Here is a 14605-nt window from a genome sequence, read left to right as displayed (position 1 = left end):
CGATTATATCCCTCAACAAAATTTGCTTAATTTCAATACATAAATTCCCTTTCCAAGTTTTCACCCTTGATTCATAAATTATATTTTGTTTAACCTTACATCTTTCCTACTTCAATCAAGATAGTGAACTTAACACTATTTACCATATATATGTATTTTTTTTCACAATCTCTTTCATTGTGAATGCATTTTATGCTCCATCTCACACTTTTATCCCAAATATATTTTTGTTAGTGAGTGTATTTTACGCTCCATCTCACTCTTTCACTTAAAATATTTATTATTATTATTATTATTACTTTTCCTGAGTGAGTGTGTTTTAGACTCCATCTCACTCAACACATACTAATTGATTTGTTTTATTCACTCAAACCTTAGTTTAGGACTAACTAAAAAGTAAAAATCAAACTCACATTTTTTATGTCACAAATGTAAAGCCCTACATTAGGTTTGTATGCAATTATCCTTACACCGATTAAGCTACAAAAAAAATTACTAATTAATCTAATTATTATTTACAAATACGTCCTGTTTTCTTTTTAGAATAACCACAATCTTAGTCGGGATAAAATCTCAATTCTATCCTACTTCACTAACTATTAATGGTGAAACGTTTAGTCTTTTGGTGTATAAAAAAATATAAACTTCAAAAAAATGGCAATATAAACTCTAGAGACCCAATACCCCCAAACTTGCTATGAAGAGTATTCTCACTATTTATCAACACATTATGCCTAAGAAAATAAAAATAAAATAGTGAAGAAATGAAATATTCCCCTTGTGTGGTGCCCATGTAGCTTGCTCCAAAAGTGATCACTAGAATTTTGGCCTGAGATCTACTCTAATCCAAAGCAAATATCATCAACATCAAAAAGCATATTAGCTGGACTGCAAGTAAGAATCCACAAGTGTTAGTGAAACATTATAAAGTAGAAGGGAGAGGTGCAAAGAAAGAAAAATAAATAAAATAAAATAAAAATAAATGAATAAAAAAAATATACGATTCTATCACATAAAAAAATTAAAAAATTGTATTTATCTGTCTAATACCATCTATATTGGGTTGCCTCCTAATCAGCACTTTGTTTACAGTCGGTAGCTTTACCTTGCAACAGATGACTCAAATGAGAACTAAGGCAGACCTCAACTTCTCAAAATCTCTTCCCAACTACAACTTCACTTGTTAAACATTAACCTTAAACTTATGCTCTTTTCCTTAAAGCTCAACAGTTCCATAAGGAAACACCTTAATGATGGTGAAGGGTCCTATCCAACAAGATTTAAACTTTCTTGGAAATAATCGAAGGTGTGTATTATAGAGTAAGACTTGTTGACCAACTTGTAATTCTCAACTTTCAATACGCTTATCGTGCCACCTTTTGGTTCGCTCTTTATAGATTTTTGCATTCTCATAGGCATGCAGTCTAAATTCTTCAAAGGCATTTAACTGTAATAAGCGCTTGTCACTCACATCTTGGGAATTGAAATTCAACAACTTTATAGCCAATAAGCCTTATGTTCGAGTTCCACCGAAAGATGACATGTTTTTCCATATACTAGATAATAGGGAGACAAATCAATTGGTGTTTTAAATACAGTCTTGTATGCCCATAATGTATCATCTAGCTTCTTTGACCAATCTTTCCTTCCTCCATTTACAGTTGCTTCCAAGATGCACTTGATTTCCCTATTAGAGATCTCCACTTGATTGCTTGTTTAAGTATGGTAAGGGGTACCTACACAATGAGTAACACCATATTTAGCTAATAAGGTGTCCAAATAACAATTACAAAAATGCTTACCTCCATCACTGATTATTGCTCGAGGCATGTCAAATCTTATGAATATATTCCATCAAAGGAAACTTAGCACACTCTTGACATCATTATTGCGAAGGAGAACAACTTCTACCCATTTAGAAATATAATTAACTGCCACCAAAATGTATAAATTCCCAAAGGATGGAGGAAAAGGTCCCATGAAATCAATTCCCCACACATCAAACAATTCAACCTCCAAAAGATTTATTAGTGACATCTCCTTCCTTTTGGAGATGTTGCCCATCCTTTAACATCTATCTCATGAAGCCACCTACATAATTGCACCCTTAAATATGGATGGCTAATAGAATTCACATTGGAGTATTTTTGCTGCAATTTTATTTGCCCCAAAATGTCCCCCACATTCTAATGAATTGTAATACATCAAAATATCATGAATTTCTTCCTTGGGAACACATCTCCTTATTATTTGGTATGCACAATATTTGTACAAATATGGTTCTTCCTAATAGTAGTATTTCACATCAAAAAAGAATTTCTTCTTTTATTGATATGAAAACTAGGGAGGAACTATATTATACTACAAGTAGTTCACAATGTCTGCATACCATGGGGCTTGAGCTATCAGCATAGCAAAAAGTTACTCATCAGGAAAAGACTCATTGATGTCCACCTTATCCTCCTAGGCCTTAACCCTCTCCAATCGTGATAAGTCATCTGCTACTGAGTTTTCTGCTCCTTACTTGTCTCTAATTTCAATATCGAATTCTTGCAACAATAAAACCCAACAGATTAGATGAGGTTTAACATCCTTTTTTATATAGAGATATTTAATTGTAGAATCATCAATTATAACTATAGTTTTAGCTCCAATGAGGTATGATCTAAATTTATCAAAAGCAAAAACTATAGAAAGAAACTCCTTTTCAATTATGGCATAGTTAAGTTGTGTGTCGTTTAATGTCCTACTAGCATAATAAATCACGTGCAACTTCTTATCCTTGCATTGACCAAGCACAGCACCAATAGCATAATCGCTAGCATCACACATCATCTCAAATGGTAAGGACCAATCTGGTTTTGCAATAATTGGAGGTGAAATGAGTTTCTTTTTTAATATGTCAAAAACACAAACATTCTTCGTTAAAATCAAATTGTGCATCTTTAATAAGTAATTGACACAAGGGTTTAATAATTTTTAAAAAATCCTTTATGAATCATTGATAAAAGTCTGCACGCCTAAGGAAGCTCCTTATACCCTTCACGGACGTAGGTTGTGATAACCTCTCAATGACTTCACTCTTGGCTTTATCCACCTCTACTCCACTCTTGGAAATTCTATGCCCTAATACAATACCCTCTTGTACCATAAAATGCCATTTTTCCCAATTTAGCACCAAATTAACTTCTTCACATTGTTGCAATACTCAATCAAGATTAACAAGACATAAATCAAAATAAGAACTAAAAACAAAAAATCATCCATAAATACCTCAATCATCTTCCCAATCATATCATGAAATATGGATGTCATGCACCTTTGAAAAGTCGTAAGTGCATTACATAATCCAAATGGCATCTTTCAATATGCAAAGGTACCACATAAACATGTAAAGGTAGTCTTTTTTTGGTCCTCGGGTACAATCGAAATTTGTAATACCCTGAATAGCCATCTAAGAAATAATAGTAAGCATAACCTAATAATCACTCTAACATTTTGTCTATAAAGGGTAAACGAAAGTGGTCCTTCCAAGTGGCTTTATTTAGGTTCCTATAATCTATGCACACACGTCATCCTCTAATCGTTCTAGTTGGGATTAATGTTTTTTTTCATTAGTGGTTACAGTCATGCCCCCATTTTTAGGTACTACATGTATAGGGCTTACCCACTCACTATTTGAAATTGTTAAAATAATCCCTACATTCAAGAGTTTAATCACTTCAACCTTCATTACATCTTTCATATGAGGGTTTAACCTACATTGACTGTAACACCCTGAAAACTTTGCACTTAATTTGTAATGCGAACCCCTATTTATTCGAGCCCTAAGGCCGCTTAAACTCCTTAAATATTTTGTAATTTTAATTTTTGGATAAATATCTCATTTTGTATCTTAAATTTCGTATTTTTCTTTAGTTAAATAATTCTTAAAATTTATTATTTTATTTCATCGTAAAAAAATTATATTTTTTTGTTATTTAAAAATAATTTTCAAGAAAAACGAAGAAAAGGCAGAAAAATCCCATAGGAGTGCCCATGCGAAGGATCCCGCTCGTGCGAGCACCGCACATTGCAAGCATGCCCAGCATAGGACGTGCGCACATCCCGTTCATGCAGGACACGAGGCCTGATCTGCGCACACGTCCCGTCAGCCTGGGGTGCGAGGCACGGTCTGCGTGAGCATCCCAATACCTGTAGACGGGTGCAGTCTGCACGCACATCCCATCACCCACAAACGGGCGTAGCTCCGTACACCTTATGCGTACAGTAGGTTTACGCGGTAGGCTTGCTCGTATGGGCCTACGCACAGCACCCTGCACGCTGTAGGTCCTACATGCGGCAGGCTAGGCTAGTGTGCCTGCAAGCTAGGCTTGCAACGCACAGTCGATTTTGGCAGCATTCGACTACCTCGGTCAATGCGTGCAACCTCCTTGGGCACTGTGTGCTATCTTGGGAAGCGTGCGCTGTCGGTTTGGGTAGCTTGCCACTGTCACTTGAGTGATGTGTCGTTGTTGATTAGGTGGTGTGCCTTCATTTTTTGCACTGACGTCACATTGCGTCATTCATCCGTCGGTCACATCACTTCTTTTTTAATTAACTTTCTCTCTTGTCACCATATTTTGCCACTTGGCGCAAATCTAATTGTCCCTATTTTTTATAAATAGAGACCCTCCCTTCACCATTTTCTCATCACTTTCATTCCATTTTTCCATCCTCCAAGAGCTAAGAGAAAGAAGAAGAGGTATAGAAAACGTCGAGATTTCAGTAAGAAATTTAGTATCAACTTTTAAACATCCTAATGAGCATTTCTAGAATAAAAATTAATGACGTTTAAATTTATGATTTGCATGGTTGATTTTTATGCCTAAATAAAACAACTTTATGTGATAATTCATGTTTTATAATCATATATAAACTTGTTAATTTGTATGTGTAAATTATATGATTTTGATGCTCAAAATAAATGTTGATATGTGATGTTATTGACGGAAAAATGATTAAGCATGAAATGATATATAGACACGAGAAATATGTATTGGTATTGGCATGCATATTTCATAAAATATTTCGTTAGGCTTTTTATCTCTTAGGGTCTTTATTTGTCTCCCTTCTAGTCTGAAAAGACATGAAGGGACCACTCCCTGTAGATGACATCGCACCCTCTGACAAGAGTGGTGACGCGATATGATTGTAGGGGTCACTATTAGCGAAGTACAAAATGGCCACAGTTAACATGTAGGACCACTGTGGTTGGCACGGTCGTGGTCATATATCGTGTCATAGTGTGGCAAGCTGTAAATGTGTTATTGGTTTGGCAAGCCATAAATTACTATTATATACGAAGTGAATTGGTCATTCCACATGGGTAGTCAAAAATCCATATTGCCCTCAGTAGATGGAAGTCGGAATGACTTCGCGAAGAATAACACGAAAGACAGTGCATATTCATGTTTTATTTGATTTTATTTATTATCAGCATGATGGATTTGATTGACATAACTATGACATTATGGATTGATTTTTTCCTTAATAAATAAATTGTTTTTATAATTTAATAAAGGATCCTTACATGACTCTTGATGGTACATAATGATGATACCTTTAATTACCTTCAAAATCTTATGATGTTATTTAAATATTATTTTTCTTACTGAGTATATGAAACTCATCCATTTCCATGCCCCCTCCAGGTGAAGAAGATAGTGAGGAATCGATCGTTGACCTACCCCTTGAAGTCTTTGAGGAGCCTGTAGATCCATAAACTTTTTAAGTGCATGACTTGTCCCGCACTCTCCTTTTACATAATGATAAAAGTAACCATTTTTATATTCTAATATTTTTTATTTTGTTGCCGCTTCTGGCCTCAAATATGCATGTAATTGGAAACTCACATATTTTTTAAGAGATTTGTAATAAATTATTTTGCTGCATACATTTAACTATTATGCACTCATAATCTATTTCTATATCTAGCACCCTTATGCCTTAACTAGTATTTAGGATATCACAATACTCGATAGAAGGCTTGTAGTTATCTTTCATTAAAATTTTATACATGCAAAGGGAAGGACTAATACATTTTATATCATTTATACCCCAACTTATTGCCCTAATCTTTTTCATAAGTACGCACAATAAAGCCACTTCTTGTCTTTATCTAAAGAATCATAAATAATCATAGGAAAAGTGGAGTTCTTACACAAATATGCATACATGAAGTGTGAAGGTAACTATTTTAGCTCAAGTTTGGGTGGCTCCTCAATAGAAGGTTTCTTGTGTACACACCTTCTTCCAATTTCTCCTTTATTGCACCATCCTCTTCATGACCATTCTCTTCATTTGAATTAGTAGCTTTCGTGCCATTAATGTCTTTTCCTATCTTGGTGAGACTTTTGGACACACACTCATCAATTATATCAATATTAAAACATTTATTAGTGTTCAATGGGAATTTTGAGGTATTAAAAATATTAAAAGTTACCTATTCATCCCCAACTTGCAACTTTAACTTACCGTCATACACATCGATTAATATTTTACCCTTTGCAATGAAGGTCTTTCAAGTATTAGTGGAACTTCTCTATCAACTTCCATGTCTAAGACAACAAAGTCGACAAGACAGATGAACTTCTCCACCTTTACAAGCACATCCTCTACTATTCCTTAAGAGTATCTCATCGATCTATCAATTAATTATAATGACACTGTTATGGGCTTCAGCTCGGCAATACCTAATTTTTTAAACACAAAATAAGGCATTAAGTTAATACTAGCACCAAGATCACAAAGAGCTTTATTAAAATCAGAATTAACAATATTACAAGGTATAGTAAAACTCCCTGGATCTTTCACTTTAGGAGGTAGCTTATTCTGAATGATGGCACCATATTCCTTGGTGAGCATAATAATCTCATTGTCTTCCAAGCTCCTCTTCTTTGTTAGAATCTCCTTAAGAAACTTCGCATAACTTGGCATTTGAGTAAGAGCCCATGTAAAAGGAATATAATGTGAAGTTTTTTAAATATATCAAGAAATTTAAGAAAATTCTTATCTTCATTATGTTTTTTGAGGCGCTATGGAAATGGAACCAGTGGCACGTAAGGTTTGACCACTACTTGTTTCTTCTCTTTTTTTTTGCTCTTCCTTCTCTTTCTTTACATTTTCCTCTACGATTGCTTCATCCTTTCTTATATTTACCAACTGTTTCCCACTTCTCAAGGTAATTACTTTGACGTGTTTTTTTGGATTTGTCTCTATGTTACTTGATAAGGTACCTTGAGCTTTTCCATTGATCATGCTTGCTAATTGCCCCATCTAGATCTCAAGGTTCTTGATAGAAGCCTATTGGTTTTACAACATTAATTGTTGATTTTGAATGGCTAATCCAGTCTTTGTTACAAACTATGTTGTGTTCTTATGAATAATTGTGATCATATCTTCAAGTGAGGGCTTATTTTCTTGAGGCTGAAACTTGGGGAAGGCCTAATCACATTCTACTAATTCCTCCATGAAAGATTTGGATGATTTCTCATCTTATGATTATATGTATTAGAGTATAGATTGTATGGTGGCCTGCCTTGCATAACTACAAAACTTACTTGCTCCGCCTCATATCCTTGAAAATAATCTTCAAATGAATCTTGCACTTGAGAATTAACAACATTAACACCCTTTTGATCAATTTTCTTAAATAAACAATCAATTTTTGCATTAAGAACAGTTAAAGTATCAATCTCATATATTCTTCCATTTTTCTTAGGTTGAAGTCTTTTTGTTGGCCATCGATAGTTGTTCATGGCCATATCTTTCAGTAGCTCATAATCATCATCTGTAGACTTCCCCATCAAAACACCTTCAGCTGCATTGATTGTGATGTTGGTTTGTTGGCTCAATCTGTTGTAAAAGGTTTGAATCAATAACCACTTAGGTAACCCATGATGAGTACATCTTCTAATCAACTCCTTGAATCGCTCCCATGCCTCATACAATATCTCTTCATCCATTTGATAGAAACTTGTGATATCATTTCCCATCCTTGTTGTCTTGACTGGTGGGAAAAATTTAGCCAAAAATTTTTGAGGTAGGTCTTCTCATGTAGTATGACATGGGAGGGTATGGTGAGGATCGAATTAACTCCTATAACCCACTCAACATATGCAATACCAAAACTTAACAGCTTAGAAAACTCCTCCCTCTAATTGTATCTACAATCCTAAAAGGAATGCAAAAACAAAGACTAGGAAAAATAAAACAAGAAAAAGAAAAATGCCATGGATTTACTGATAAGTTAATCCCACTCATTGGCTCAACAAGACTTCTGAAGACTCCAACTTCTTGAAGAAATTAAAAAAGCTAAAAATTAGAAAAAATACTAATTGAAGAAAAGCCCAAGCTTTCAAGAATTTTTCTCAAATTAATTGTAAATGATGTGTTTACAACTTATGGGCAAAGACCTTTTTATAGGCTTTCCCAAGATACTTATAAATTATCACAATCACTTGAAGAAATTAATAAAATAGTATCATAAATAAAATTATATCTAATTCTAGGATAATTATATGATAAAATATTCATTATATCCTATCTAATTACAAGACAATTAATTAAATAATCCTAAGATAGAATTTACATTAAAATAATAATTAAAATAAGATAGGATTTATCCCATGTGATTTCCATAAAAAAATTTAATTAAAACATATGAGAATTAATTTTAAAACATGGAAAAATTAAAAGTGGGGTCCAAGAGGCTTTAAAATAACCATTAAAAATTAAAAAGTGGTGGATGGAAAACTGACCAGGTTGCAGGTCATGTGGACCGCATAGGCTGGCCCAGCGGGTCATGTAGGCTGTATGAAAATAGGCCTAAGGATTGGGCCTGTTGGGGGGGGGGGGGGGGGAGGGGGGGGTACGAGCCTATTAGGCACACGCTGGGCCCGATTGTGGGTTGGGAGCGCGTCTAGCTAAATGAGCTTATGAGTTTGGCTGAGTTTGCGTGCAGGGCCCGCAGGACTCTTAGACTATGCAGGCAAAGCAATTGCCCTGCCTGAACCAGCATGCGTGCGCGTGGTGCGCGCATGTGGGCTATGTATGCGTCGTACGTGTGGGCAATCTTCCTCGAGTGTGGGCTGCCCATGGATGTGGCATCTTTGGGTTGTGGCCCATCTTGGCCATAAGGCCTTAAGGCCCTATCGAGTTGGGCTTAAATCTTGGACTTCCTTTTAATTCTTCAAGCCCATTAATCTTACTTGGGCCTTAAGCCTTCTAGCTTGAACAAACTTGACCAATCTCTTGCAATAATCCCAATTATAAAAGTTGTTAATGATGAGATTACTTCCATATTTTGGGTATTCCCATTTATGAAACTAGAACTTACTTTTCTGTTTGAGTAAGGACCTGCAGGTGGCCTTATGGAATTTTTTATTTTTTGATATCGTGTGTGCATGTAACACCCTGTTTGTAACACCCATTAATTTTATCATTTTTATTATTATTAATTTTTAATTTATTTAATTTAATTTAATTTAATAAAAAATAATAATAATGATAAAATTTGGTAAAAATATTATTTGGATTTAATTGAAATTGATTTTGGGAAAAATGGGTGAAAATTTGGATTCTTGGAATATTTTTGAAAAGAAAATCGGAAACCGGGGGTCAAAACGTAATTTAGAAAAGTTGTGCCCCGTCAGCGCCACGTCAGCAGCCACGTCAGCGGCCCAGTCAGCAGCCCTGGCCAACCAGGACCTGCTGCGTGGCAAGGCCACGCCGACCCAGGAACGGGCCACGTGGGCGATCCGCGTGCGCGCGAACAGACGGCCCAGATGCGTCCCCGCGCGCACGGACGGCCCAAATGCACCCGCACGGATGGCCCAGATGCACGCGCACGGACGGCCCAGATTTAATCGCGATGGAAAGTCCAGATTTAATCCAAATTAAATCGCGATCGAACAGTCCAGATTAAATCAAGATGGACGGCTGTGATTAAAAGGCAAACGGTATAAATAAACCCCCCAAACCTGACCATAAAAACCCTAGCCGCCAGCCCTCGCCGGAGAAGACGAACTAAACGCCGGAGGAGCCGGCCGCCGCCACCCGCCACCGCACCGGGGAGTTTTTCGACCGTCGATCGAGGTAAATTTCATACCCCCGGCTCATTTTTCAATGCTGAGTTCCCTTGTGGCCAAATCGGAGCCAAACTCCCGGCCAAACGGCCGAAACCCAACGGCGCCGTCGCACCCCTCCTCGATTTTTGCCTCCGATGAGGCCCTTCCCGGCCTCCGTTTGATACAATCTTTATATCACCGTGATCACTATTCTTTTCTCTACAGGTTGATCGGAGCCAAATCACCAAAACACAAACCTCGCCGGAGAGCCGCCGCACCCGAGAGCACGGCCGCCGGTAAGCTTCTGTTTTTCATAATTTTTTGGCTCCCCGAGGGCCCTAGGGTTGATTTATCGCAGGGACCGATGCAAATGTGGCCGAATTCGGCCAGAAACGGTCAAAAACGGCCAACCTGAGGCAAATCGCCGCCGTGCCGAAATTGCGATATTGGCCGAAAGGGGCCCTGGGTCTAATTTGAGATTTTTTGGGACACGTGCAGGTACTAGTAGTGCGTTTTAGCTTCCCGGAAAAAATTCAGGAAAAATTAGGGACAGCCTGTAGGCGCACTGTAGAGCCGTATTCAGACCCCGAAACAAGTAAGGACCCCTCACCCTATTTCCTATCATGGTATTAAAGTTCAATAAATGATAAAACGGTATTTCATGAATCAATAGATGTGTGAAATTGTTTAAGGTGGCTAATGGAGCCCGAATCTGGTGTGTTTGTCGGTCAGCTGTTGTTTGTCCTATTTTACAGTTTTAAATGCAGTATGAGGCCTGATATTTTTATTTCATAGTTTCGTGTGCATATATCACTGTTTTATTGATTATGGATTGAATAACTGAGAACCCGATGTTGTGTGTTGTCTTGTTTGGCATAAATTACTGGTTTGCCTGTTTGTGTGTGATTTGATGATGTTGACTGGGGAAAAAGGGAATAAAATATTACGTAAATTGATAATTGGATAATGTAGTCAGCCTGACTAGATATCCTAGGAGATGGTGGACGGACCGGGTCCGTAGAGAACCCTACCGGGATTGTGGTCTCTCATACCGGACGGGGTATAGAAACCTTATGTATTTTGGCACCCATACCAGACGGGGTATGGGGACAGCCCGTTTCACCCTCATACCGGACGGGGTATTGAGGCTTATGGTTTTGGCGCCCATACCGGACGGGGTATGGGGACGGCCCTAGAATCTGATTACAAGTGTTAAGGGTTCACGGGTAGCGAGACCCCTATGGATCCCCATGGATACTAGTAGGCTGGTAAATGAGGAAAATTTGTTGTGTAATGATTGAAATGCAAAGGCGTGGAAAGTATTATGTTATACAGTTCATATAATTTCATGATGATGATAATGTTATTGCTTTCGTATGTTGTTTTATGAACTTCATCGAGGTAAGTGGACAGTAAAGGATTTTATTATTGATAAAAGAATTTGTTGTAAATTATGCTCCATTGGTCTTTTTGTGTTTTCTACCCACCTTTACCTCCGTGACGGTGAGATAGTGTGATGTCTTTACTGGGCTGGTGTAGCTCATTCCTTATTTAACCATTTCAGATCAGGAAGACATTGTTCCCGAGCCCATTCCGCAGGAAGACGACGAAGGAGACGCTTGAAGACTCCGTAGTTATATTTATAGCTTTTTTTTTCAAGTTTCTCTTTTAGTTAGTTTGTTCTTTTATACTTTGAGCACGTTTTTGGTTTTAGTGTAAGGGATGTTAATCAAAATTTTTATTACACTTCCGCATTTGACCTTTTTAATACACATATTTCATTTTAAAATTCCGAGGCCGTTACATTGTTAACCTTCACACTAAATTTGTATCTGAAAACCCTTATTTATTCGAACCTTAAGGCCACATGAACTCTTTTAAATTTATCTCCTAATTTTATATCGTATTTCATAAATTTAATTCGTGATTTTAATTTTTATTTTAAAAATTATAATTTCGTTATTTTTGTCAATTTTACTATTTTTATTATTTTTGCCAAAAAAATAAATTTCAGGAGAAAAGACGAAAAGTGGAGCAGAAAACCCATGAAAAAATGCCCGTGGGGAAGACCTGCTCGTGCAGGCATCGCAAGTCGTGCGTGCATACGTGCATACATGCATGCAACCAACATAAGACGTGCACACTGTGTGCACATTTTATCCGCCCCAGGTGCGAGGCTGGTCTGCTCGCTCATCCCATCGGATGTAGACATGCCAGTCCACACGATCACATCGCACGCGGACAAGCTAGGCGCCATGCGCGCAGTAGGCATGCATGGTAGGCCTACATGTAGCGTCTTACGTGTTGTAGGCCCTGCGCACGATCGACTTGGGGAGGCGCACTATTGCCTCAAGTAGTGTGTCGCTGCCCCTTAGGTGTCATGCGCCGCCTTGGGTGGTGAGCCACTACCGGTTGTGAGTTTATTCCTCTATTTTTTGCGTTGTCATTGCGTCGCATCACATCACTCATTTTCCACTTAACTTTCTCTCTCCTCACCAGATTTTTCCACTTGGCACAAATCTAACGGTCCCTATTTTTTATAAATAAAGACCCCTCTCTTCCGTTTTCCTCATCACTTTCATTTCATTCTTCCATCCTCTAAGAGCTTAGAGAAAGAGGGAGTGATCTAGAGAGAGAAGTAGAGGAGAAGAAGAAAAAAGGTGTAGGAAACTTTAAGGTTCCGGTAAGGAATTTAATATTTCCTTAAACATCTTAAGAAGCATTTTTAGAACCAAAATTATGGAGCTTGAAATTTATGATTTGCATGATTTATGTTTAATTGTTCAAATGAAGTTAATTATATTTGATAAGGCATGGTATAAGATTATATAAGCACTTGATGATTTGCATGTAATTTAAATGACATGATTTTGGTGATAATTTTCTGAAATACGAAAAGGAGATTGAGCATGAAATGGTATGAAAAACATGTATTTGTATTGACATGCATAATGCATCAAGTGTGTAACACCCTGCTCACCTTTGCGCTAAATTTGTATTAAGAAACCCCTATTTATTTAGGACTTAAGGCTACTTGAACTTATTTAAATTTATCTCATAATTTTATATCGTATTTCATAATTTAACTCATGATTTTAATTTTATTCTTATTTCATTATTTTTATTTTTATTTTATTTTATTATTTGTTATTTTATTAAAAATAGTTTTTCAGGAGAAAACAAAAAAGGGCGAAATCCCACTTGGAATGCCTGTGGGAAAGACCCACCTGCATGGGCAGCGCACGTTGTGTTCACATACGTATGCATGCGGCCAACATAGGATGTGCTCAATGTGCGCACGTCCCATCCACGAGGGGCACGAGGCTAGTCTGTACGTGCCTCCCATCATGCGCAGACGAACCAGTCCACACATGTCACATCGCACGTAGATGAACCAATCTGCAAGCATCACATCGCATGTGGACAGGGAAAGCATCTTATGCTCTGTGCATGCGCCGTCCGCACAGTAAGCCTACACTCATGGGCCTGCGCGTAGTAGGCTTGCATGTAGTGCCTGCGCGTTGTCGGTCCTACGCGTGCACAGGCTAGCCCTGCCTGCAACAGGATAGGTCGGTGCATGCAGCTAGACTTGCAATGCGCGACCAGCTTGGGGAGGCGCACAGCTGTCTCAGGAAGTATGTTGCTTCCCCTTGGGCACCGTGTGCCACCTTGGGCGGTGTGCTGCCACGTGCCTTGGGTGGTGGGCTGCCACAAGTTGGGAAGATTTTTCCTCCATTTTTTGTGTTGTCGTCATCTTGCATCACATCACTCATTTTTCGTTTAACTTTCTCTCTCTTCACCAAATTTTACCAGTTGGCACAAATCTAACTATCTCTATTTTCTATAAATAGGGACCCCTTTCTTCTATTTTCCCTCATCACTTCTATTTCATTCTTCCATCCTCTAAGAGCTTAGAGAGAGAGGGAGTGATCTAGAGAGAAAAGGAGAGGAGAATAAGAAAGGTGTAGGAAAACTTTAAGGTTTCGGTAAGGAATTTAGTATTTCCTTAAACATCTTAAAGAGCATTTCTAGAAATCATAATTATGAAGTTTGAGATTTATGATTTGCATGATTTTTTTTTAACTGTTCTAATGAAGTAAATTTTTACTTGATTAAGCATGTTATAGGACTTTATAGGCACTTGATGGTTTGTATGTGATATAAATGATATGATTTTGGTGATAATTTTCTAAAATATAAGAAGGAAAATGAGCCTAAAATGGTATGAAAAACATGTATCTATATTGACATGCATAACGCATCAAGTGTCTCGTTAAGCTTTTTATTTCTGAGGGATTTTTGTTTCCCCCTTCCCCAACTGGTCTGGAAAGACGTAAGAGAACCACTCTTTGTGGATGACAGCGTACCCTCTAATAAGAGCAGTGATGCGAATATCTATTAGGTGTCATCTTTGGGTAAGTACTATCGTGGCTATAGACTAACTGATAAGACCACTGTGGTTGGTACGACCGTGGTCATAGATCGTACCATGATTT

At 37.6% G+C, this 14605-nt stretch overlaps 1 non-coding gene and 1 pseudogene across 1 annotated transcript; one reads left to right on the top strand and one right to left on the bottom strand.

The window, feature by feature from the left end:
* Positions 1–1497: 1497 nt before the first annotated feature.
* Positions 1498–3233, bottom strand: LOC148253418 (uncharacterized; annotated as a pseudogene).
* Positions 3234–7932: 4699 nt separating this feature from the next.
* Positions 7933–8039, top strand: LOC148253417 (small nucleolar RNA R71). The gene has a single exon (XR_015812959.1). It is a non-coding gene; the product is annotated as a small nucleolar RNA R71 (small nucleolar RNA).
* The last annotated feature ends 6566 nt before the right edge of the window (positions 8040–14605 follow it).

The sequence above is a fragment of the Carica papaya genome, chromosome 6 (assembly GCF_054855325.1).
Source record: "Carica papaya isolate Zhongbai chromosome 6, ASM5485532v1, whole genome shotgun sequence".
NCBI lineage: Eukaryota > Viridiplantae > Streptophyta > Magnoliopsida > Brassicales > Caricaceae > Carica > Carica papaya.
The sequence above is the reverse complement of the archived record's forward strand: the minus strand, read 5'-3'. Positions and strand labels throughout refer to the sequence as shown.